This window comes from Tamandua tetradactyla, chromosome 1 (assembly GCF_023851605.1).
Source record: "Tamandua tetradactyla isolate mTamTet1 chromosome 1, mTamTet1.pri, whole genome shotgun sequence".
NCBI classification, from domain to species: Eukaryota; Metazoa; Chordata; class Mammalia; order Pilosa; family Myrmecophagidae; genus Tamandua; species Tamandua tetradactyla.
In genome coordinates, this window is record NC_135327.1 from 222,663,504 (window position 1) to 222,689,450 (window position 25,947).

General features: G+C 37.3%; 2 protein-coding genes and 1 non-coding gene across 7 annotated transcripts in view; 1 reads left to right on the top strand and 2 right to left on the bottom strand.

The window, feature by feature from the left end:
• Nucleotides 1-25,947, bottom strand: part of ANKRD26 (ankyrin repeat domain containing 26) — a 1,272,391-nt gene that overhangs the window by 274,996 nt on the left and 971,448 nt on the right. The window lies entirely within an intron of this gene.
• Nucleotides 1-25,947, top strand: part of MPP7 (MAGUK p55 scaffold protein 7) — a 240,271-nt gene that overhangs the window by 93,091 nt on the left and 121,233 nt on the right. The window lies entirely within an intron of this gene.
• Nucleotides 9,406-9,513, bottom strand: LOC143653212 (U6 spliceosomal RNA). Its single transcript, XR_013161165.1, has one exon. It is a non-coding gene; the product is annotated as a U6 spliceosomal RNA (small nuclear RNA).

Sequence of the window (25,947 nt, forward strand, 5' to 3'; positions counted from 1 at the left end):
AAGGAGGGCGGGCGGGGACCTGGTTTCGCAAGGCTGTGTCATTCTCATCCAGGGGTGCTCGACTTTATCCTACCAGGGCAGCCGCTGCGTGGAGTTCAGAGCAGAATTTCCTTCTAGACGTAAATTGCATATCATGATGATCGGATGAGACAAGAGATTTCCAGGTCAAAGAGGGGAGGGTGAAGTGGTGGGCAAGGGGAGCTGATTTCAGTTTGGGAGAGGCAGGCTGAAATTCAGCTGTTTATCAACATACGGAGACTCCTCCTTATTGGTTGGTAAATAATAGTTGTTCTGAGCTCCCGCCCTGACACCCCTGCCTCCCTCCCATGACCCCACGACCCAGCAACTGAAGTATTTATGCCTGGCCACTGGGTCCGGAGGGGGTGCCAGAGACCTGTCCAGGCCCTAAGGCACCAGGTTTTGGATATTTTCATTAAATTGCCATAGGAAAAGGGAGGAAATTTTACTTCCATCTTGGATGTTTGCTTGCCGTTTGGGGGCTAACCAAACAGAGCTGGCTGTAATCCAGTTGGGTATCTCCAAAGATAATCAAGGTCTAGATTGGCGATGACAGATTTGAGAATAGGCTTGAGAGGTAAAATAAAATAAGTGTCCAGTTAAATTTGAATTTCAGATAAACAATGAATCGTTCTTTTTAGAATAAATATAGCTCATACAATATTTGCAACTTGATTTGCTAAGTTTGGCAACCCTATCTGGGAGTCCTCGACATTTAGATGGTGTTCTTTCTTCCATCCTTTTTTTTGTAACTGCCTGTTACTGAGATGTATGTATATATACTATACCTTATATATCATTCAACCATTTAAAATGTATAATTCTGTGATTTTTAGTATATTCACAGAGCTGTGTATCTGTTACCACCATCAATTTTAGAACGTGTACGTCACTTCATAAAGAAACCTTGCGCCCGTGGGTTATTCTCCAAATCCCTGTCCCCTTCAGCCCAGCCCGCCACTAGTCCATCCTGCCGTGATGTATTTGCCCGTTCTAGACATCTTATATAAATGGAATCAGTATTTTTTTTTTGCGAAGGGCTTCTCTCATTTAGCATACAATTGTCAAGGTTCATCCATGGTGTAGCATCTCTCAGTACTTCAGTCCTTTCTACAGCCAAACTACATTCCGCCGAATGCATATGCCATATTTTGTACATCCGTACATCAGTTGATGGACATTTGGGTTGTTTCTACCTTTTGGCTATTAAAAATATTGCTACTATGATCATTTGTGGGTAAGATTTTGTGCGGACATATGTTTTCATTTCGATTGGGTGCATAAGTAGGAGTGGAATTGTTAGGTCAAATGGCAACTATGTCCACCTTTTTAATTGCCAATTTCCAAAAGTGGTTGCTCCATTTTACATTCCCATCAGAAGTGTGTGAGGATTTTAATTTCTCCACACCCTTACCTGTACTTGTTATGGTCTTATTTTTTTTATTTTAGTCATTCTAGTTGATATGGTGTGGTATCTCGTGGTTTTGATATGTATTTCCCTGCTGACTAATGTTGTTGAGTAACTTTTCATGTCTTTATTGACCATTTGTATGTCCTTTTTGAAGAAATCTATTCAGACCCTTTGCCTATTTTTAATTTGATTTTTAAAAATTAATAGGCTTTATTTTTTTAAACTGTTTTAGATTTATAGGTTTAAAAAAAGCAGAGTCGGTAGTACAGAAAGTTCCCATGTAGCCCCCTCCCCTATTATTAACATCTTGCATTAGTGTGCTATATTTCTTACAATTAATGAAACCATATTGATATATTATTATTAACTAAAGTCCATAATTTACATTAATGTTCACCTTTGTGTTGCATAGTTCTATGGGTTTTGACAAATGCATAATGTTCTTTGCACTGTCATACAGAAGAGTTTTCACTGCCCTAAAAAATCCCCCGAGCTTCATTGTTCACCCTCCCTTCCCCCAAACCACGGATTGTTTTACTCTCTAGGGTTTTACCTTTTCCACAATTTTGTATTGTTGGAATTTGTTCACCCTCCCTCCCCCAAACCACGGATTGTTTTACTCTCTAGGGTTTTACCTTTTCCACAATTTTGTATTGTTGGAATTATACCGTATGAGACTTTTTAGACTGTATAGTTAGTAATGGGCAATTAACCATGTATTTTCATGGCTTAACAGTTCTTTTTGAATGCTGAATAGTTTTCTATCATTTGGATATTCTACTCTCTATTTATCCTTCCACCTATTCAAGGACATCTTGATTTCTTCCAGTTTTTGACAATTATAAATAAAGCTACTGCGTAGGTTTTTGCATGGATTTAAGTTTTCAGCTGTTTTGGGGGAATATATAGGAGTGCAGTTGCTGGATCATATCATAAGACTATTGAAACTGCCAAACTCTCTTCCAAAGTGGCTGTACCATTTTGCATTCTCACGAGCAATGAATGAGAGATCCTGTTGCTATTTGGTATTGTCAATGGATTTTAGCCATTCAAATAAGAGTGTGTTGGCATCATTTTGTTTTAATTTGCAATTCCCTAATGGCATGTAATGTTGAGAATCTTTTCATATGCTGATTTGTCATCTGTGTATCTTCTTTCATAAGGTATGTATTCAGATCTTTATCTATTTTTAATTGAATTGTTTCTTATTATTGGGTTTCAAGGCATTTTTGTTTATTTTGGATACAAATCCTTTATTAGTATTTTAGTTTGCTAAAGCTGCTGGAATGCAATATACTAGAAATGGAATGGCTTTTAAAAAGGAAATTTATTAAGTTGCAAGTTTACAATTCTGAGGTCATTGAAATAAGTTGCAAATTACAATTCTAAGGCCATTGAAATGTCCAAGCTGAGGCATCCAGAGAAAGACACCTTAACTCCAAAGGAAGGGTTGATGGAGTTCGGGGTTTTCTCTCTCAGCTGGGAGGGCACATGGTGGTGTCTGTTAGCTTTCTCTTCTGTCTTCTCCTTTTGTAAGGATTCCCCGGGGGTGTTCTCCTTTTGCATCTCCAGAGGTCTCTGGCTGTGTGGGCTCTCTCAGCTCTCAAGGTTTTTCCAAGATGGTTCCCTGTCAAAGGGACCCCAGTAAGCAACCCCACCTTGAATGGGTGCAGATGCACCTCCATGGAAACCATCAAAAGTTACCACCCACAATTGGGTGAGTCATATCTCTATGGAAACAATAAAAAAGATCCCACCCAGCAGCAACATTGAATGAGGGTTAGAGAGCTTGGCTTTTCTGGGGTATACAACGGTTTCAAACTGGCACAGTTAGATATGTGTTTTGCAAATATTTTCTTCCATTTGGTCACTTGTTTTTTCAGTTTCTTAGTGTCTTTCATAGAGCAAAAATGTTACATTTTTAAATTAATTTTTTTAATTAAAAAATAGAACAACAAACACAAACATTCTTAACAGATGATCATTCCATTCTACATGTATAATCAGTAATTTACAATATCATCACAGAGCTGTATATTCATCATCATGATCATTTCTTAGAACATTTGCATCAATTCAGAAAAGAAATAAAAAGAAAACAGAAAAAATTTCATACATGCCATACCCCTTATCCCTCCCTTTCATTGATTACTAGCATTTCAATCTACTAAATTTATTTTAACATTTGTTCCCTATTATTTTTATGCCATATATTTTACTCATCTGTCAATGAGGTAGATAAAAGGGACATCAGACACAAGGTTTTCACAATCACACAGTCACATTGTGAAAGCTGTATCATTGTCCAATCATCTTCAAGAAACATGGCTACTAGAACACAGCTCTGTATTTGCAGGCAGTTGGCCTGTCCATTACATCTTGACTAACAAGGTGTTATCTATTTAATGCATAAGAATAACCTCCAGGATAACCTCTCAACTCTGTTTGGAATCTCTCAGCCATGGACACTTTATTTTGTCTCATTTTGCTCTTCCCCCTTTTGCTCGAGAAGGTTTTCTCTATCCCTTGATGCCAAGTCCCACTGCATTCTAGGATTTCTGTTCCATGTTGCCAAGAAGGTCCACCCCCCTGGGAGTCATGTTCCACGTAGACAGGGGGAGGGTGGTGAGATTGCTTGTTGTGTTGGCTGGAGAGAGAGGCCACATCTGAGCAACAAAAGAGGTTCTCTTGGGGGTGACTCTTAGGCCTAATTTTAAGTAGGCTTAACCTATCCTTTGCAGGGTTAAGTTTCATATGAACAAACCCCAGGATTGGAGGCTCAGCCTATCGCTTTGGTTGTCCTCACTGCTTGTGAAAATATCAAGAATTCTCTACTTGGGAAAGTTGAATTTTCCTCCTTTCTCACCGTTCCCAAAAGTGTTATTTTTTAAGTGCAGTTTTATTGAGATATATATTCACATGCCATATAATCATCCAAATTGTACAATCAGTAATTCACTGAGTATATCATCATATAGCTGTACATTTGTAATTACAATCCAGTTTTGAACATTTTCATTAGTCAGAAAATAAAAGAATAAAAATAAGAATGAAAGTGAAAAAGAATACCCAAACATTCCATATCCTCCCCCCACATTATTTATTTATTTTTTGGCTTTTTTTTTTCTTACTCATCTGTCCATACACTGAATAAAAGGAGTGTCAGTCACAGGGTTTCACAATCACATGGTTATGCCTTAAAAGCTCTGTAGTTATTCAGTTGTCTTCAAGAATCAAGGCTGTTGAATTGCAGTTCAACAGTTTCAGGTATTTCCCTTTAGTTACTTGATTACACCAAAAAAACTGAAGGAGTGTATCTTTTTACTGCATAAAAGTAGCTTCCAGAATGACCTTTCAACTCTATTTGAAATCTCTCAGCCACTGAAACTTTCTTTTTTTTTTTTTGCATGCACCAGGAATTGAACCCAGGTCTCCGGCATGGCAGGTGAGAACTCTGCCTGCTGAGCCACCGTGGCCCTGAAACTTTCTTTTATTTCACTTTTCTTCTCCCTTTTGGTCAAGAAGTTTTTCTCATTCCTAAAATGTAAGGGCCAGGCTCATCCCTGGGAGTCATTTCTCACATGGCCAGGAAGATTTAAGCCCTTGGCAGTCATGTCCCACATAGCGAGGGAGGAAGTGAGCCCACCTGTCGATTTGGCTTAGAGAGAGAGCCCACATCTGAGCAACAAAAGAAGGTCTCTGTGGATGAACTCTTAGGCATAATCATAAGTGGGCTTAGCTTCTCCTTTGCAGGAATAAGTTTTGTAAGGGCAAGCCCCAAGATCAAGAGCCTGGCACATCAAATGGGCAGTCCCAAATGATTGTGAGAATATCAGGCCTTCCCCCGGTGGGGAAGCTTAATATTTCCATCTTTTCCCCCAGTCTCTCAAGGGAACTTTGCAAATACTTTTTAATCTTCTGTCCACATTACGCTGGGCTGCATTGGAGCATCCCACCAACCTGTACAAACAAGATCTCATTCCTTATTCAAGTAAAAGTGTTAACATGCAACTTTCAATTCTTATTTCCATGGGTCATACCTTTGGTGTTGTGTCTAAAAATTACCATTAAATCCAAGGTCACATTTTCCTTGATGATATCTTCTAGAAGTTTTATAATTGTTCAGTTTGCATTTAGGCCTGTGATTCATTTAGAGTTAATTTTTGTAAAAGCATAAAATCTGTCTAGATTCAGGGTTTTTTTTTTTTGTTTATTTGTTTGTTTTTGCCTATGAATATGCAATTTTTCCAGTACCATTTATTGAAAAAGTCTCTTTTCTCTCTTGAGCTGCCTTTGTTCCTTTTTGAAAGATCAGTTGAATTTATTAGTTTGGGTGTGTTTCTGGGCTCTTTATTCTGTTCCATTAATCAGTTTGTCTGTTTTGTCACCACGGCCACACTATCTTAATTTACTGTAATTTTACAGTAAGTCCTGAAGTTGGTTATTATCAGTCTGATCCTGAGGCTTCTTCTTCTTCAGTATTGTTTTGGTTATTTATTTATACAATTTTGCCTTTCCATATAAGACTTTATTTTTAACTTTTTATTTTGAAATAATATCAAACTTACAGGACAGGGCAAAAGTAATACAAACTTCCTGCAGAAATCTCCACTATACCTCCATAATGCCAGATATTCCGATCTACCAAGATCCACAAATTTTAACATTTTGCCACCTTTTCCTGCCCTCCCTCCCTCTCTTCCTGTCTAATTGGTATAATCTATGTATTTTCTGAAAATCTGAGAGCCGGTTTCACACAGCATACTCCTTGAACACGTAATACTTCCATGTACATTTCCTCCAAACAAGAATATTGACCTTTAGTGCAGTTATTAAGTTCAGGAAATTTAATATATAAAACTTCTATATTCCAATTAATTCTTATATCCCAATAATGTCCTACTGAGCCTTTTCTCCTCCATTCTTAGACCCCATCCAATATCATGTTACATTTAATTATCTCTTTAGTTTCTATTTCTTCTTTTTAATTGTGGAAGTGTATTTAAAACATGAATTTACCCATCCCAGCCCCTCCCACTGATACATTCAGTGGGATTAATACACTCACAGTGTTGCAGTTCCCTCACCACTGTCCATTACTAGAACTTTTCCTTCAGTCCAAACATAAACCCTACACTCCTTTTACACTAGCTCCCTATTGCTCCTGCTCCCCACCCCTGCTAATCTGTACTTTTATCTTCTATTGCTATGACTTTGTAATTTGATATTTTCTTTGTGTTTCCGGTGGGGCTAAAATTTAACATCCTAAATCTGTAGCAATCTCTTTTGCTTTGATACTGACTTAACTTCAATAGTATACCTAAACTATGTTCCTATACCCCTCTGGCTTTCCCACCTTTATATAGTTCTTGTTACAGATGACATACTTATACATTATCAGTCCAAAATCATCAACTTATCATTGCATTTTATGCGTTTGCCTTTTAAATTGTGCAGGAAGTAAAAAGTGGAGTATTTTGTTAATATTTACCTGTACCATTATCTTTTCCAGACATCTTTATTTTTCCATGTGGCTTTGGTCAATTGTCTGGTATCCTTTCCATTAACTTCCATTTGTATTTTTATAGGACTGGTCTAGTGGTGACAAACTCCCTCAGTGTTTGTTTTTCTGGATATGTCTTCATTCCTCCCTCATTTTTGAAGTGGTACAGAATTCTTGGTTGATAATTTTTTGCTTTCAGCGGTTTAAATGTCTCCCCACTGCTTTCTTGTCTCCATGGTTTCCAGTGAGAAATTGATGTTTAATTTTACTGATTATGTGGCTTATTACTACTCTCTTGTGGCTTTCAGCATTGTCTCATCATTTTTGACATTTTTCAGTTTGATTATAACATGGTGTGATGTGGGTCTTTTGGGTTTATTCTGTTTGTAGTTCATTGAGATTCTTAGATGTGTACATTCATGTTTTTCATAAAATTTGAGATAATTTTGGCCATCACGTGTTTTCTGAATATTCTCTCTGCCCTTTTCTCTCTTTCTTCTCCTTCTGGGATCCCCACAAGGCTTATATTGGCATGCCTCATGGTGTCCTACAGATTCTTCAGCCTCTGTTCACTTTTCTTCATTCTTTCCTCTTTCTGCTCCTTAGACTGGATGATTTCAATTGTCTTATCTTCAAGTTCATTGATTTCTTTCATCTTCTGGCTCCAATCTTCTGTTGAACCTCTCTAGGGAATTTTAAATTTCTGTTACTGTGGTCTTCAGCTGTGGTTGACTTTTCACAACTCCCAACTCTATTGATAATCTGTTTGTGTTCATGTATCATTTTCCTCATTTCCTTTAGTTCTTTCCAAACTGTATACCTTCTATAACTTTTTCTTGTCTTGTTGCTTTAGCTGGGATTTCCAATATGATGTTGCTTAGGAGTGATGAGAGGGGATATTTATTGCCTTGTTCCCAATCTTACAGTTAAATCATCTAGTCTCTCACCTATATATATATGATTAGCTGGAGGTTTTCATACATTTTTTTTCCTTTATTAAGTTAAAGAAGTTATCCTCCATTCATAATTTCCTGAGAATTTTTATCATGAACTGGTCATTGGATTTTGTTAAATGCTTGTTCTGCTTCTATTAATAAGATAATATGATTTTTCTTCTGTAGTTTGTTCATGTAATGGATTTTACTAATTGACCCTTTAATTTAAAATTAAATTAAATTAAAAAGTAATTTAATTTAATTACTTTTTAATTAGAGATGTTATGGGTTTACAGAGTAATCATGCACACACAAAAAATACCACAAGATTCCCATATACAACCTGTGCTGGTTTAAAAGGATTTATGTACCCTAGAAAAGCCATGTTTTAATCCTTAATCTTGTGGGAGCAACTGTTTGTTAATCCCTATTCAATAATGTAGGTTGGAAACTTGATTAGATTATCTCCATGGAGATTTGACTCACCCACTTGTGGGTATTGGCTTTTCATTAGAGAAGGATGTGACTCCACCCATTCCAGGTGGGTCTTAATTAATGTACTGGAATCTTTTAAAAGAGGAAGCATTTTGGAGAAAGCTTCAGAGTGATGAGATTCTGAGGGAGGAGAGCTACGACAGGGTGATGAGAATGACGAGAGCTAGAGCCCATGTAACCAAAGACCTTTGGAGATGAAGAAGGACTATGCCTCCAGGAGAGTTTCATGAAACAAAAAGCCTGGAGAGAAAGCTAGCAGATATTGCCATGTTTGCCATGTGCCCTTCGAGTTGAGAGAGAAACTCTGAACTTCATTGGCCTTCTTAAACCAAGGTATTTTTCCCTGGATGCCTTAGATTAGACATTTCTATAGCCTTGCTTTAAGTGGGACATTTTCTCAGCCTTAGAACTGTAAAATAGCAACTTATTAAATTCCCCCTTTTAAGAAGCCATTCCGTTTCTGGTGTATTGTATTCCAGCAGCTAGCAAACTAGAACACCACCTTATTATCAAGGCCTTCTATACATCAGTTGATTTTCAAATGTTGAACCTGCCTTACTTTTCTGGAATTAGTCTCACTTGGTTGTGGGGTATAATTATTTTTGTACATTGTAGGATTTTATTTGGTAATATTTTATTGAGGACTTTTACATTTATGTTCATCATAGTTTTTCCTTCTTGGGATTATTTGTTTTTGGTGTTGGAATAAAGCTGGCCTCATGAGTTAGGGAGTGTTCCCTCTGATTTTGTATTCTGGAAGAGATTATAGAGAATTGGTATCATTTCTTCCATAAATGTTTGGTAGAATTTACCAGTGAAATAATCTTGACCTGGTGCTTTCATTTTTGGAAGTTTATTAATTATTGATTCAGTTTCTCTAATGGATATCAACCTTTCCTGATTAAGTATTCTTGAATGAGTTTTCTTTGTTTCTGATTTTCAAGAAATAGGTCCATGTCATTTATGTTTTCAGATTGTAGGCATGGAATTTTTCATAATATTCCTTTATTATCTTTTTAATGTAAAATAATTTTTTTTCTTGTAAAATTATGGAAGGCTTCATGAATTTGTGTGTCATCCTTGTGCAGGGGCCGTACTAATTTTTTCTGTATCTTTCCGATTTTTAGTATATGTGCTGCCGAAGCAAGCACCTTTTATTATCCTTTTAATGCCCATGGAATCAGTATTGATGGCTCCTCTTTGATTTCTGATAATTAATAATTGGGTCTGCTACCTTTTAAAAAAATTTATTTTGGCTAAGCTGGCTAAAGGTTTATCAGTTTTATTGATATTGTTAAAGAAGTAGCTTTTGATTTCATTGATTTTTCTCTATTGCATTCCTGTTTTCAATTTTATTGATTTCTGCTTTAACTTTTTATTTTTGTTTTTTTTTTTGTATGAGCAGACACCAGGAATTGAACCTAGGTCCCTGACATGGCAGGCGAGAATTCTGCCACTGAGCCACCGTCACACCACCCTCTGCTTTAACTTTTATTCTTTATTTTCTTGTGCTTGCCTTTTAGTTTACTTTGTTCTCCTTTCTCTCCTTATTCTTATGTTGGAAACTTAGATTACTAAATTATATATATATTTTAATATATTCAATGTTGTAAATTCCTCTTTAAACATTGCTGTTTTTCTGCAACCATATGTTTGGATAAGTTGTATTTTCATTTTACCTAAGTTCAAAATATTTTCAAATTTCTCTTGAGATGTCTTCTTTGTTCCATGTGTTATTTAGTAATATGTTGTTTAATTTTGAAATATTTGTGGATTTTCCAATTATCTTTCTATTATTGATTATTTCTAGTTTGTGTTATTGTCTGAGAGCATATTTTGTATGATTTCTGTTTTAAATTTAAGATGTGTTTTATGTCTCAGAATTAGGTCTGGTCTGTCTTGGTAAAGGTTCTACACGAGCTTGAGTAGAATGTGCATTTTGTTGTTGTTGGATGAAGTACTTTATAAATGTCCATAAAATTCAGTTGATTGATGTCATTATTCAGGCTACCTTTTAACTTATTTTCTACCTGCTGGAACTATCATTTACTGACAGGAAGATGTTGAAGTCTCCACATATTATAGTGGATTTGTCTGTTTCTCCTTATAGTTCTATCAGTTTTTGCCTCCTGTATTTTACATGCTGTTGTTAGGTATGTAGATAGTAGGAACTGTTATATCCTCTTAGGGAATTGACTCCTTTATCATTATATAAATGCCTCTTTAGCTGTGATAATTTTCCTTGTTCTGAAGTTTTTTTTTTCCTGAGATTAATATAGCTACTTCAGCTTTCTTTTGCTTAGTGTTAGCATAGTATCTTTTTCTCCTTCCTTTTACTTTTAACCTATTGTGTGCTTGACAGTATGCAGTTGGGGCATGGTTTTTATCCACTCTGTCCATCTCTGCCTGTATTACTTTGAATACACAGGTATCTATTAGATCAATTAAGAATAAGGAAATAAAATATTTTATTTTACCTCCGTTTATTCCTTCTCTGATGGTCTTCCTTTTTTTTCCCTTAAGATTCAAATTTTTGTCCTCTGTCATTTTCCTTCTCTATGAAGAACTTCTTTAACATTTCTTGTAAGGCAGGCCTATTGGTGCCAAATTCCCTCAGGTTTTGTCAGAGGAAGGTTTTATTTCTCCTTTCCTTTTTTTTTTCTCTCCTTTACTCTTGAAGGACAGTTTCACTGGATACAGAACTCTAATTTGATGGTCTTTTTCTTTTCAGTGCTTAAATGTTTCACTTCATTCTGTGATTTCTTGCATGATATCTTGCTAGTATGATGCAAGTTTTTTACCTAATCTAGGTAACGTGTTTTTTTTTTTTTCTTTTTTCTTCCTTTCTGGCTTCTTTCAAGATTTTCTGTTTGTCTTTGGTTTTCTGCAGTTTGTATATGATATGCCTAGGTGTAGATTATTTGGTATTTATCCTGCTTGGTGTTATCTAAGAGTCCTGAATCAGCCATTATTACTTTAAGCATTTCTTCTTTTCCTTTTTTCCTCTCCTGCTGTTCCCGTTATGTTTATGCTGTATCTTTTGTCATTGCCCCACAATTCTTGGATATTCTATTGTTTTTTTTTTTCATTCATTATTCTCTTTGTTTCTATTGATGCATCTTTAAGCTCCCTGATTCTTTCTGCAACCAAATCCTTTCTACTCATGCACTCATCAGAGCATTCTTCATTTCTGTTACAGTATTTTTTATTTCTATCATTTCTTTTTGATTCTTTCTAAGAAAGAATCAAAAAGAAATGATAGAAATTACCCATCTGTTCTTGCATGTTATCTGTTTTTTTTTCCATTAAAGTCCTTAATATTTTAGTCATAGTTATTTTAGATTTTTCATCTGAAAAAAATCCCAAGTCTTTGTCTTGTCTGGGTCTAATGCTTGCGATGACTCTTTGGACTGTGCTTTTCTTGACTTTTGGCATGACCTGTAATTTTTTGTTGAAAGCTGGGCATGATGTATCTGGTGATAGCAGCTGAGGTAATCAGGTTTTTAGTGTAGGGTTTATTTTAACTTGGTTGGGAGCTAGGCTGTGTTTTATGTTTGCGGCAGCCATAGTGCTAGAGGCTTTAGTTTCCTTGTTTTTTATTCTTTTCTTCCTGGTTCTCTTCAGCTTCTTAAGAACTCCTTTGTAAGTAAAGTCGGGTCTTCCAGGTCTTCCAGTTGCAATCCACTGTTAGACAGGAACTCTGCTAATGTGGTAGTATGGTGTTGGAGAGGGAAAGTGTTCTAGAACCTCATGATTTTTGTGGACCTGAGTCCTTGGACTCTGACCTTCAGAAATATTTCTTTGACTTTTTTCCCTCCCCTTATGTGAGACAGTGGTGCTAAAGGGGTACTAAACTATCTCATTACCTTCTGCCCTGTGGTAAAGTGGTTTCCCTTACAGAGCAGGTCTTTGTTGTGGAGAATATTCTAGTTTTATGTATTCAAAATGGTTACTTTTCCTTTCTACTTGCTGGAAATGCAGGGATTTTTCTCTGATCCTCACCGAAAACCTAGTAGGGTTCCTAGAGGTAAAATCCATGATATGTGGGGACTCCCCTAAAGATGGGCCCCAGAAGGTTTTTAACTCTCAAGCTTATTCATACTTAGTCTCCAGCAATTAGTCAAAATTATTTTAGTGTTTCTAGCAGTTACTGATTCCAGCACCTTTTGCTCCCAGTGAACTGATCTCACATGTGATTCTCTGGGTTCACCTGTCTCTCCAGGTTTGAAATGGTGGTTTGCCCTGTGTTGACTGGAACCTACCGACTAGCTTCTATCAAGGTTTGATGGACCCTTAAGACTGAAAAATGAAGCAGGTCACCCCATATAGCAAAATAGTAATAATTTGTTAGGGAATTTATAAGCCAGGAAGCTGGTCCTGGGCGGCTGTAGGCGCCTCTTTCAGAATGGGTGCTCTGCCCTGCCCCGGAGGTTACAGGAGGTAAGAACAAGGACGGCTAGGAGGCAAGTTGGGATTTTCAAGGTCATAAACATGTTTCTTTGAAGTTACTGATGTGCGGCAGGAATAGTTTAGTACAGATAGATATTGTGCTTTGAAAGGTACGCATGCACTGTAAGATATTCCTACAGCGAGGTTTTTTGTTTTTTTTTTCTCATCTAGGAATTTATGGCCTCTCTGGTGTATGGCCTCATACCCTGTGACCTCAGTTCTCTGTTGGCTCTAAGAAAAGTCATTGATCATTGATTTTTAGTTTGTTCGGTTTTTTCTTGTTGTGAGTTTGGGAGGAATGGCTTTTAAACTCTTTGCATGTTGGAGCTGAACCTGGAAGTCTCCCCTTTACAACCATTTTTAAAATTGGGCCATCGTTTTTATTGTTGGGTTGGAGTTCTTTGTATATCCTAGATACACATCTTTTGTCAGATATATGATTTGCAAATACTTACTCTCATTCCTTGGATTGTTTTTTCTCTTTCTTGATGGTGGTCTTTTAATGACTTTTTATTCTATACAGAAACATTTTACAAATTAAACTAGAGCAAATCTTATTTGCTTAATGGTTTTGGTCCATTTCATTTAAGGAGCTCACTGAATCTTCATCAGAGGCCTCCATATTCCTTTGTGGAAAACATCATGGTATGTTGTGATTAAACTCATCCCCACCCCACCCCACCCCCAAATAGTGGAGGTCTTTAATTCGTTTACCAAGTCTGAACCACAGGGGTACAGACAGCCAAGTTCAGATAACGCTCAGAACTAATTTCTTAGTTAACTGCACAGTATCTTAATAAATGTGAACACTTTTCTGAAGTTAAACAAATTACTAGCTTTATCCATAATTTAAATCTACCTAATATCAAGGAATAATTATATTTTTAATCTGATTATCCAATTTCTGTTCTTCAGGACATTCAGAAATTTTCTCCTTAATGAGACACATGTAGTTGTTGCCGTTTAGTTGAGCAGTGGAAGCAAAGTATGAGGGATAACCTGTTTCCATTTTAATATGAATTTATAAAAATTTTAATACATGCATAAATTGAGTTAGAGATTCAAAAGTGAAAAACCTTCTTAGTTTGAGTGTAAATAAGTTCTGAGCAGATGCTCAGACAGCAACTTGTGAACAAGTTATGCTTTTAAGATTTTATACTTCCCAGCTGGAAACTTCAGAAAATGAAAAAAAAAAAACAAAACCAAAAATCCAAAGTTTGAAAGAAAGTAATGATTGATCTAAATCTTTCAATAATGAAAATTTTCTTTATAATTAGCACCATCAGATTTGTTTGGAAAGTAGCTATTCCCTGGAGATTGATACAACCAAGCTTAAAAAAATAATAATAATTTTACCGAGCAGTGGTTTCTTTAAAGTATTTTCTGTTCAGATACTTAACGTTTCCACTCTTCTTTTAATCTTGAAGCAGAGAAAAGCATCCTTTGGGGGAGAAGAGGTGATATTTACATGGTAGAAAATCAGAGTCAAGACTGGAAGATGTTCTAAGGTACTTGCCGCTGTAGAACTCTTTAGAAGCAAATTCTGCTGTTTGGGAGGGGAAGGGTTGGTGTTAAATTGAGTTCAGAAAGCAAGCCCTGAGGGGAGGTTGTGTTACTTGCCTCTGACATACCATTGGACTTGGGTGGGAGAAAAAGGAAAAGGCAGCCAGACGTGGTGACTGCTTCATGTCCACCTGGCCCGATGGAGCGGAGACCTGGGTGTCGGCAGCTGGTAAAGCTCCTTGGCCAATCGAGGGTAATTGGCCAGCCAGCTCTGTAGGAGAAGCCAGACAAAGTTATTTCTTACGTTATAGTTTACATTTTTTGCAGGCAGAAACATGTAAAGTCTGCTGAAGATACGAATTCCCGAGACTCTGAGTAAAAGTGTTGCCTTTGTAATTTACACTCTCCAAACAGTGGCCATCTGCAGCCCCCTTTCCAGCTTTTCTTGGAATCAGAGATGGAGCAGGAGGCAGAGTGTGACTCCTGGACCGGCTGTGTCCCTCTGCACTTTTAATGCCGTGAGCAGTATCTCTTGACTGTTACTCTGAGGTTTAGATGGTTATTCCAATATACTTAGCTTCAGACCAGTCATCTTTTATTTGCCTTTATTCATAATTTAATAAGAGGGGATCTGCATAGAGAACAAAAGCCAGCCTGGGGAGCTTCTGACTGGGATGGCCCTGACTGAAGGACAGCTCGTGGGTTGGTGGGTGGGTGCGGGGAGCCCGGGAGGCCGTGGCCTTCTCTACTTCTTTGTGCTCCCCGTGCTCCTAGTGCTCCCAGTGCCTGGGCGGGACGCCTGCTCCTGGCCCGTTTCCCCTTCTGCTGCCAGGAAGGCGTCAGGCAGCGGAGTCCCGGCATCCTGAATTGGTTCTCGAAGTACATCTTACCAGAGATAATTGCGGAATCTCTGCCAGCAACGAAATCTCCAGTGGCCGTTTTTATCTAGAGCAATATTATTTAAAAAACCGCAGGTTTTGCCCTCTACAACGTTCTCAACAGGGGGAACATACTTGTTTTATTTCACTTTATTAAAATTATTTAATAAGTGCTGCGCAGCCGAACTGTAATAATTTCATTATGCTATTTCAGCACCGGTTTCTGATGTGCACTACGATGCACAAAAAAAAAAAAACAAAAAAACCAAGAATATGTACAAAAATACAAAAAAAGAGAGAAATGTGTTTTTTGGAGGGAGTCAGCCTGAATGTGACCTGCTGTTCAGATCCCATAGGAGGAGGGAGCCGGGGACATAAAACCGGGTCCAGGGTCTTGGGAGCAAGCAAGGTGGCCCTGGCTGGGCACAGTCTTGTCTTAGCTGTAGAAAGGCTACAGTCCTGCGGGTTCTGTGTAATGACAATTCAGGATTCAGGCGGAATGTCACCTAAGAGACTTCAACGTGCTTTTAACAGTGTTTGCGAAGTAGCATGTGTTTCACACATGCATTTAAAAATACCTATGTCTAAGTACTTTTGTAAATTCCACATGGCTTTTTTGGAATGGACTGGATACTGTTCTCCTAAAGTTTAGTTTTGTATTAGGCCCCCAGTTATTCATCATCCAATGAATGAAAGTGAGTCCAGCTGAAGGAGATAAAGGTGATTTTTAAAGGAAGGAATCCTGTACCTGCAGGCAACTTTCCGCATTCTTTCAGATTAAGTTGGGACTTTTCGGTGCCTCTTTTCTTTTTTCCTTCTTCCCTTCCCCCAGCCCCCCTCACATGATCCTTTCATTTTCATTGTGTTGCCTCATCACCTCTTTTATATTTATATTATGTTCTTCTAATCATGGCAGTGGGGTGTGTGAGTAGAAATTCAGAGCTGGCAGTGGGGACCCACTTTGCTTGGACTCAGATTCTGGCCCTGCCACTTGCTATCTCATTATTTCACGTCGCCACGCCTCCCTTTCCTCAGGTGTAAAGTGGGGGTGGTAGCAGCAGTAGGCATGGCTGCTTGTTAGGAGGGTCAAGTGAATTCCTATGTGAAACTTGCTTCAAACAGTGCCTGGTACCCAGTAAACCCTCATTAACATCATCATCATCATCATCCTAATTTCTCTCTTTCTTTTTATTAGCTGTGTTCAGTGTCATATGCCAGGTTTTTCTCTTCAACATCCCTTTGGCTACATTGTTGGTTTTCCACGAAGACACTTTTTTGCCATGATAAACTTTTATTTTTTTTCTTGAAATTTTGATATAACTTTGAACTTACAGGACAGCTATAAAAGTGATACAAACCCCCTGCAGAAATCTCCAGTGTATCCCTCACCAGATACCCAGATTCACCAGTTGTAACATTTTGCATGCTACATTTGCTTTATTGTTGTAAAAAAAATAATAATCCATCTACATATCTGTTGCTTTGATGAGCTTTTATTCTTGTCTCTTTATCTCCTTGCTCTTTAAAATTACAATGAAAATTAATACAGCGTATTATTAGATATTCTTGCAAAGGTTCTTAAGTTGGTTCAATGTGATTTTCAACTTTTCCTTCATTTACAAACTGTTATGGCATATTTTGGGCGTGTGAAACGGGAGAACAATATATTGAATGCCCCTTATTCCCCAAACAGCTTAAGAAATGAAATATCACAGATTCAGTCAGACCTTCGGGTGTCCGTTTCTTATTCCCGTTTCCCCCCTTGCCAGACAAGGGTAAGCTCCATCTTGAATTTCTGTCCATAAACAACACGAGCTATTTTGTATGTCTAAAAATTTTTTTATAGGAGGAATCGTGTTTCAGCACCTCATTCATGTTTCTGCACCTTACCTTTTTACTTGATATTTTGTTAGTACAGTTTACTTACTGTAATACACATAGCTCTAAGCCATTTTCAATATTCTATATAGACTTATATGACTGTAGATCACAAATTATTTATCTGTTCTCCAACTGATTGATATTTGCATTGAAAGTGCTCCTGCAGATACAAGATTCCTGCATCTGGAAGTTGCCTTTGTGTCCATTTCACTGTTAGAAATGACACAGTAAGTACGATTTTTGTATATTCCGCTCGCACAGATGGGGGTGCTTCTCTGGGGCTCCCCCTCACTGTGGAGAGAGATGGGCCTCTCTCACCTTACTAAGCATTGCCAAGTAGCTGAGCGACTGGACCACATTACACTGCCACCATGTCACGTCCGTGTCAACAAGTGGGATTGTTAGACTCTAATTTCTGCAAACAGGATTAGTTTGAAATGCCATCTCCTTGCCTTAATGTACATTTGTTTTAATATTAGAGGTTGAACATCTGCTTATGGGCCATTCCAGTTTCCTTTTTTTTTTCATAGCCTTTGCCTGGTTTTTCTCTTTGGTTAGCAGTCTTTTTCTTATTGCTATATTTATTTTATATATTCTGATAACTGGATTTTGTTTTATGTGTTGTAAGCTTCTTCTAGTCTGTGGTCCCTCGACTCTTTCTAAATGTTAAAACACACGTGCACACAGTCTTCTTTCTGTCTCAGATACAGAAGACAAAAGCGTCTTTAAAGCTCTGCTCTCCAAAACAAATCCTGGCTCCGCGGGTCTTACAGAGCACATGTGTGGGAGCCCCCAGCCAAGCCTGAGGTCTGCTTTATTTTTGTGTGCCGGTTGCAGGGAGTCCCCTGGGACTGCTCGCGCTGATCTAACGCTCCCACTTGGTTGAGTGTCTGTATAACGTATTTTTAGCACCTACTGCAGTTATAGGTACAGTTGTTCATTGCGTATTTAGGGCAGGATCTCTTGTTTAATTTATCCCTGTAAAGTCCACATTGCCTAGAAGTGTAGTAGGTGTTCAAGAGAGATTGCTTAATTAAAGGAGATTGGAAAACTTTCCCTTCTAGGCTCCGTTGCACTAGTTTGTTTTCCATTCATTTCACAAATACTTGGATGCCTCCTGTAGGGCACAGTAATAGAGGCTCACGTACCATTGGGTTCATTTATTGAAATATCATGATCATTCATAAATGCTTGATTAATGGAGTTTTTTAAAATCACTTTTCCCTCAACTCGAGTAATTGTATAAGCTGCATTTTCTTTGTTACAGATAGATGACAGTTAATGAAGAAAGCTTTTTTTTAATCCAGCTAGTTTAAAATGGAAGGTAGTAGGAATTAAGCTTAATTATTAATTCCAGGTTAATTCCAGGTGGTGACCAGGCTTTGGAAATAATATATTATCAAAGAAGAGAATTGCTTTGATTGGTTTTTTAATTCTTTCCACTTTAAAACAAAATATTTTGAAAATTTTTAATGTTTTCAAGTTGAGCATTTTTTAAAGTTTTAAAACATCTTGTATTTCTTTGACTTATGATATTTAATTAATGATAAAAAAACCTAGAAGTGCGATTATGGACTTTAGTGCTATAAAATAAAAATAATTGATTTCAAGTAAACTACTCTGAATCCAAAAATATTTGATAATTCCTTCTATCTAAATACCTGTCGCTAGCACGATATATGCACGTGCGTATCTGTCTGACTATTTGAACTGCCCTAAATCCTGTAGCAGCTTTGTTCCCAGGCACATGTGACATGTGACGATTGGACTTTGCTGCTGCTTGAAGTTAGTTATGGCCATGTGACTTCTCTAGTCAGTAAAATGTGAGCAGAAGTGATGTGTGGCATTGCTCCGAAGCGCCTTGAAGAGCCTGTGCGCCCTGCCCACATCTCCCTCCCCCTCCCCCCTCAGCTGTGCCTGGCGACGGTTCAGGTGTCCTGTCCACCTGAGCCCACGCATGCACAGACGTGGAGCAGAGCTTCCAGAAGATTGGCGGGGCACGTCCAGTGTGAGTGAGAAAATAAACCACTGCTGCTGTACTGCCACAGGTGTTCGGGTTGGCTCTTTACCTAAGAAGTATCTTTAAATTCACTATGTTTAATTTTGATTTTGTTTTTCTAATACAGCTCAGTGATGTAGAAGTGAAAATAAGTGTAATTATTAATACAGCTTTGAGTTAGTTGTTTTTAAGTGGTTGCTATTTGACCTGATATTGGCACTGTAAAAACTTTATATTCATTTCTGATTGTCAAAACTTTGCAAGTTGCATTTTCTTTATTAATAGACAACCGCTGTGGCAAGGCTTGAAAAACGGTCATATGCATTATGAAGTGTTACTTTATTTTTTTTTCCCCCATCAGAGGAGTTTTATTAGGAGGCTATGGAAATATTACTGTTTTATATCATTGCACCAGTGTAATAGAATTAGAGTATGCCATCCTGGGTTCTCATAGCTTTTCTGATATCATATTCTCTATCATTACTAGCAAAATGAAGCGTAAATGTATCTGCTTTATGCTCACATCTTGTTTTATTACTAAATTTCACATGGTCGTTTTGGCTTGGCAAGCAGAGACTTTTGATATCAAAGTATATCGTAAACACACACACAGCTTTTGATGAGATTTTGTTTGTTTTTTTAAAAAAATGGCCTTTAATATTTCACGACTATCTTTTCATATTCAATTAGTATTTTAATTGGAATTTCATTTTCTTTTGGTGTTTGGAAGCATAGTAGCTATAATTGTTTTTTTCTCTTCCTTATTTTCATTACTGTATTTGGTTCATTTAAAAGCTAAATTAAATGCTATTAACTGTCAACTTTTAAAATAAATTTACTAATTCCATTTATTTAAATGAGTATGTTATACATTATATATATGATCAAAATTCGATCTTTATTACTTGACAATGTTGGCATCTTTAACTTTGAATTTGAATGCATGCTTAGTAGGTAATCATTGTGTGTCTAGCAAACTTAATTGTGTCTCATGACACTTTTTTATTTTATGTGTCCCCAGTAGATGGTGCTCATTCCTTTAGGAAATCCAAGATTCAGTTAAAGGAGCTTGTCAGTTCTGGCCTGATGGGTTAAAAATCAGCAGAACCATATTCAGGCCCAGGCATCATGAAAAAGTTGCAGAATTCCCTTATGTAGAATTTTGTGGTAGAGGTATTTATGATTAATAGTTTCCAAGGAATCAGCAATTTTATTATGCAGTTCATTCCTGTTAAAAGTATTTTAAATGCTTATTGTACATTGTGCTAGGTAATGAGGATGTGATGTTAAAAATCGGGCTTGGAGGTCTTTAGCCATGTTTACTCTTGGACTTAGTAACCAGATAATCACTTAAATAGAGGTGAAATTGTAACTGAGATTTGAGCAAGCTAGTGGTGCTTAGAGTGTTTAGTGGATAGTGGGTAGCATGTTTAACTGTTCAGGTTTTAGGATCATTTTCTTTAAGAAGTGACCAGTGAGCTAGTTAAGTGAGATGTGCAAGCTACTTAGAATAAACCAGGTACGAGTGGGTTGGGGAGAAATTTCCGGATGATGAGCATTCGTGCGAGGCTTCTCTGCCTCCACCCCAGTCTTCATCATGGTTGGATTCACTGGGCCTTTTCGGTCTGGAGACATGAGTTCTTCAAATCTTATTTCTGCGATAATTTCCTTCCCTCAGCTCTTTAATTTTTTTATCTTTCTAGAAGGGTCTTTAGGTGGGTATTTCTGCATGGGTAGTCTCATTTTTTTTTCTTTCATTTTTGTTTTCTGAGAGATTTCAATTTTTACTTTCCATCTTCCTTTTTCAGTTTTTAAAAATTTACTTTCAATTTTAATTCTAGTGACTATTTTTTGGGGGGAAGGGTAGTCTCTGTTCCTTTTTGATAGCATCCTCGTCTTATTCCATGGAAATACTATAGAAGTCTTTCTAAGGATAGTTAAAACAAATACAGAAAGCAAAAAATATATATTGATTGTTTACTCTGTGCCATGCACACTGTTCAAAGTTCTGAATACCTCATTTAGTTCTTCCAGCAACCATGAGAGATATGTACAGTTGTTATTCCCATTGTAAAAACTAAAAGAATGTGGCACTGATTTGCCTGAGTTTATATAAGACCTTTAAGTGGTGGAGCTGGACTGAGAGCACAAGTAGTCTGACTCAGGGCTCTATGGCTTATTTTGTTTTGTGTTTTAAAAATAATAAACTTCATTTTTAGAGCAGTTCTAGGTTTAATGAAAAACTACACAAAAAGTACAGACTTCCTAGCGCCCCCAACTATTAACATTTTGCATTAGTGATAAGTTTGTTACCGTTGATGAATCAATATTGATCATTGTTAGTTAAAGTCCTTTGTTTACATTAGGGGTCACTCTTTGTATTTTAAAGAGTGCCCTAAAACTCATCTGTTTCTCCACCTTTTGAGACCTACCCCTATACCTCTGGCAACCATTGATCTTTGTCCTGTCTCTATAGTTTTGCCTTTTCACAGTGTCATATGGTTGGGATCATACAGTATAGAGCCATTTCAGACTGGCTTCTTTAACTTATCAACATGCATTTAAGGTTCAGCCAGGTCTTTTTGTGGATTTTTTAAAAAAAATCATTGTTTATCCATTCACCTATTAAAGGGCATCTTGGTTGCTTCCAATTTTTGACAATTGTGAATAAAACTAAAATATTTGAGTGTAGGTCTTTGTGGGGACTTAACTCCTTTGGCTACCTAGGAGTGTGATTACTGAATCATATAATAATCCTGTGTTTGTAAGAAACTGCCAGACTGTCTTCCAAAGTGGCTGGACCTTTTTGCATTTCCACCACGATGTATGAGAGTTCTTGTTGCCTCATGTCCTCACTAGCATTTGATGTTTTCTGGGTTTTGGATCTCAACCATTCTTATACCACATTGTTCAGCTTGCAGTTCTCTAATGATATAGAATGCTGAGTGTCTTTTCATACGCTCTATATCTTGTTTCATGAGCTGTCGTTCCAGCCCTTTTGTCAGTTCTAAAATTGAGCTGTTTGCTTTCTTATTATTGCATTCCAAGGGTTCTTTGTATATTGTAGATCCAAGGCCTCTGTCAGGACTGGAGACGTTTTGGATTGTCAAGACTTGGGGAGGGGCTGCTGCAGGCCTCCACGGCGTTGAGGCGGAGCTGCTGCTGACCATCCTAGTCCTCGCAGGACAGCTCCCACACCAGAGGCTCCTGTGGCCTAAGAGGTCCAGAGCGCCCAGGCGAGACACTGTTTTAGAGTGAAGGGATGATGGCGCGGCAGCTATCGCTTGGGGTAGGAGAGGTTGAACTTCCAGATAAAGGAGTTTTTTCCCTGTGGCTTTTTCTTTTTTAGCTAAAGAAACCTAGAATTTTGCTGCCTGGGACGTGGCTGGCTGGCTGCTCGGTTCCTGGGTTGGTGGGTGGGAAAAGCAGCCTTTTCTCAGGATTCAGGCATTCAGCACCCTCGGGCCTGGAAGCTCAGAGCCCTGACCAATGTGGTGGTCTCGGGGGCGAACTGGCACTTTCTGTACTGTCCTCCTACTTTGTTTCAATTCTGTGCTGTGGCTTTTCTTTCATCCTCGAAATTTATTGAATTCTCTAGTCGTCATACTAGAAAGCTAGTTATTATTATTTATTTTTTGGCTTGGGCAGGCACCAGGAATCGAACCCGGGTCTCTGGCATGGCAGGCAAGAATCCTGCCAGTGAGCCACTGTTGCACTGCCCTAAGGCTAGTTATTTTTAACTTAAAAAAAAATACCATTATAGTGTATCTTGGGATGGAGAAGAGACCCATATGTGTTACTAATCAGTTAACTTTATAGCCCTAATTTTGTGGCTTTATTGTGGTCCATTAACTCCGGGTACCATAGTTTATTTAACCGTTTTCTTATAGTTGGACAAAATAATTTTTTCTTATCAACTCTTAGGCTCCTTTGAAATACGGTTTATATAGGAGTGGTAAGATAAGTGCTTGAGTCTTTCCTTTTAGTTACCAGTTTTCTGAATGTGGTCTTGGTAACTCTAGCATCCCACAAATGTAATAAATAATCATTTTTTAAACGTGTCACTGTGAATTCAAGGATTTTTTGTATATTTAATATGTTTCATTATTCTTTTTTTAATGCAATTTTATTGGGATATATGCACTCACCATTAATCAATACAAAGTATACAATCAGTGGCTCATGGTGTCATCAGATAGTTGTTCATTCATCACCATGATCATTTTTAGAACATAAGCATCGCTCCAGAAAAAGAAATAAAAAGAAAAAACCATACATCCATACCCCACTCCCCTTCCTCTCACTGACCACCAGTATTGCACTACCCCAATTGTTTTTTACCCCATAAATGCCCCCCCCCCCCCCATCGTTTATTCTCTTCTTCTATGCATGGGGCAAGTTCTGGGATGGTGACTCCATCAGGCCACCTGGTTGGGACAGATGTACGTCCTCTCCGTGTGTGCACAGGGTTGCTCTTCTCCCCCAGATCTGGAACCTGGAACCTGCACGGGGAGCCAGTGAGGGGATGGAGTGGGGCCACCAGGGCACCCTGAGATCCTACTGCCTTTAGCATATCCTTCCCTTGTTCGGTGGACCCCCTGTCACTGTAACCCTTCAGCGTATTCTGGGGCTATGAGAAAGGTGCTTCTGTTCTTACCAGTTCTTACCAGTTGTTCAAAAATTCTGTGGGGGAATAGAGTGCTAATTCCCCCATCTTGACTGCGGTGGGCCCTTGGTGCAAATTTCTCATTGTGTTTTAAATCATGTGGATTCCTTCATGACTAATGAGGTTCAGCACTTTTTCTGTTTATTGCCATTTGGATAACCTTTTTTTTTCTATATGGTTGGGGTTGGGGGTCACATTTCATTCTTTTTCCGTGTGACTATCCCATTATTGCATTTGTTGAATTTTTATTATTTTTTTTTGGTGAGTGTCTAGGTGGGAAATCGAACCTGGGTTTCCTGCATGGCAGGTGAGAATTCTACCACAGAACTACCCTTGCACCCCCTGGGTATCCTTTTAATGGGATGCCTATTCAAGTCTTTCACCCAGTTTTCTTTTAGACTGTGTTTTTGGTTTTTATTTTGAGAAATCTTCATGCACATAAAATCCAACCATAGTGTTCAATCAGTGACTCACAATATCATCACATAGTTGTGGATTCCTCACCATGATCGTATCAGGACATTTGCATCACTTCAGGAAAAGAAATGAAAAAGAGAAACTCATACATCCCATACCCTGTACCCCTCGCTCTCATTGACCACCAGTATTTCAATCTACCCAATTTATTACCCCTTTTCCCCCTATTATTTATTTTTTATCCTTATGTTTTTTACTCATCTGTCCATACCCTGGATAAATGGAGCATCTAACACAAGGTTTTCACAATCACATAGTCACATTGTAAAAACTATATATTTATACAGTCATCTTTAGATTTTCTTTTACTTATTGATTCATAGGAATTCTTTATAGGTGCTATAGTGCTTGACGATCAAGCATTTTCTTTTTGGTCGTATGTATAATTAATATCTGCCATTCTGCGGCTTGTCTTTTAAATGGAATCTTAGTGAACAAAAGTTCCTGATTGTAATACAGTAGAATTTATTAAGTTTTTCCTTTATGATTAGTGCTCTTTGTGTCCTTTTTAGGAAACATTTTGCACCTCATAACTATGAAGATATTTTACTGTAGTAAGTTCTAGTAACTTTATTGTTTTGTCTTTCCCATGTAATCCATTCCCTTTCCATTGGTTTTACATATGATGTGAGGTAGATTCGATTTTTTCCCTACCTGCTTACTCAGTCAACCTAGCATCATTTAAGAAAAAGGCCATCCTTACCGCCTGGCAGTACAATACTGGACTTCTCGTTCGTCTAGTATATGCATGGGTCTGTTTATGGACTTTGCATTCATTTTTGTTTTCTGTCTTTATGTCATTCCACACTGTCAGAAGTACAAGAAAATCTGCTGAAATTTTGATTGGAAATTGCATTGAATTCATAGGTTCAATTTGGATGGAATGGATACTTTTACAATATTGAGTGTTATAACTTGTATGTTCTATTTTTCTATTATTTAGGTTTTAAATTTCTTCTTACTAAAAGAATAATTTTATAATTATTTTCGATTTTGTTCACATCTTTCTTTAGATTTTTCCTAAGTCTTAAAAGGTTATTATTAGTTGTTTTCTGTTGATACATAGAAACACATTATATTGATGCGGTATAGTATCCTTGTATACTCTACAACTTTACTAAATTCCCTTAGAAATTTTATTACTTTCTCTGTTGATTCTTCTGGATTTTCTACATATATAACTTGTTCTTCTTGTGAATAATGAAAGTTTTATTTCTTCTATTGCAATCTTCATAGTATTTTTTTAATTGAATTTGATTTTGCTTTCTTGTATGGTCTAGGACCTCCCGTGCGTATTCAGATGGATGTTACAATAATAGGTCTCTTTCCCTATTAATTCTTTTCATCTTTCTAAATTACTATTTAATTTGTTTTATTTCTTCTATCACTTACTGCTCTGCAACTTTCAATGACTATGTTTGTTTTAGTTTAGTCTTCATTATTAAAATTCCATTTTAACACTTTCCAACTTTCTTTTTGTTATCCTTTTTCAAATCATCTCATTTCTGAGCCTTTCTAATTCAGAGGATGCTATTTTTTTAAAATATTTTCCAATATTTTCTTTATTTCCATTAAATTATTTTCAAATATTATGCTACAGTTTTCATCTGTGCTCTGGTCATATTTTTTCTCATATGTCTTTATTGTGTTTTAGTGTGTTATTAATTTTTTTGTCTGTTTTAATATCTTTTCATGTTTAAATGAAATGGGTTTCCCTATACCTGACAGTGTG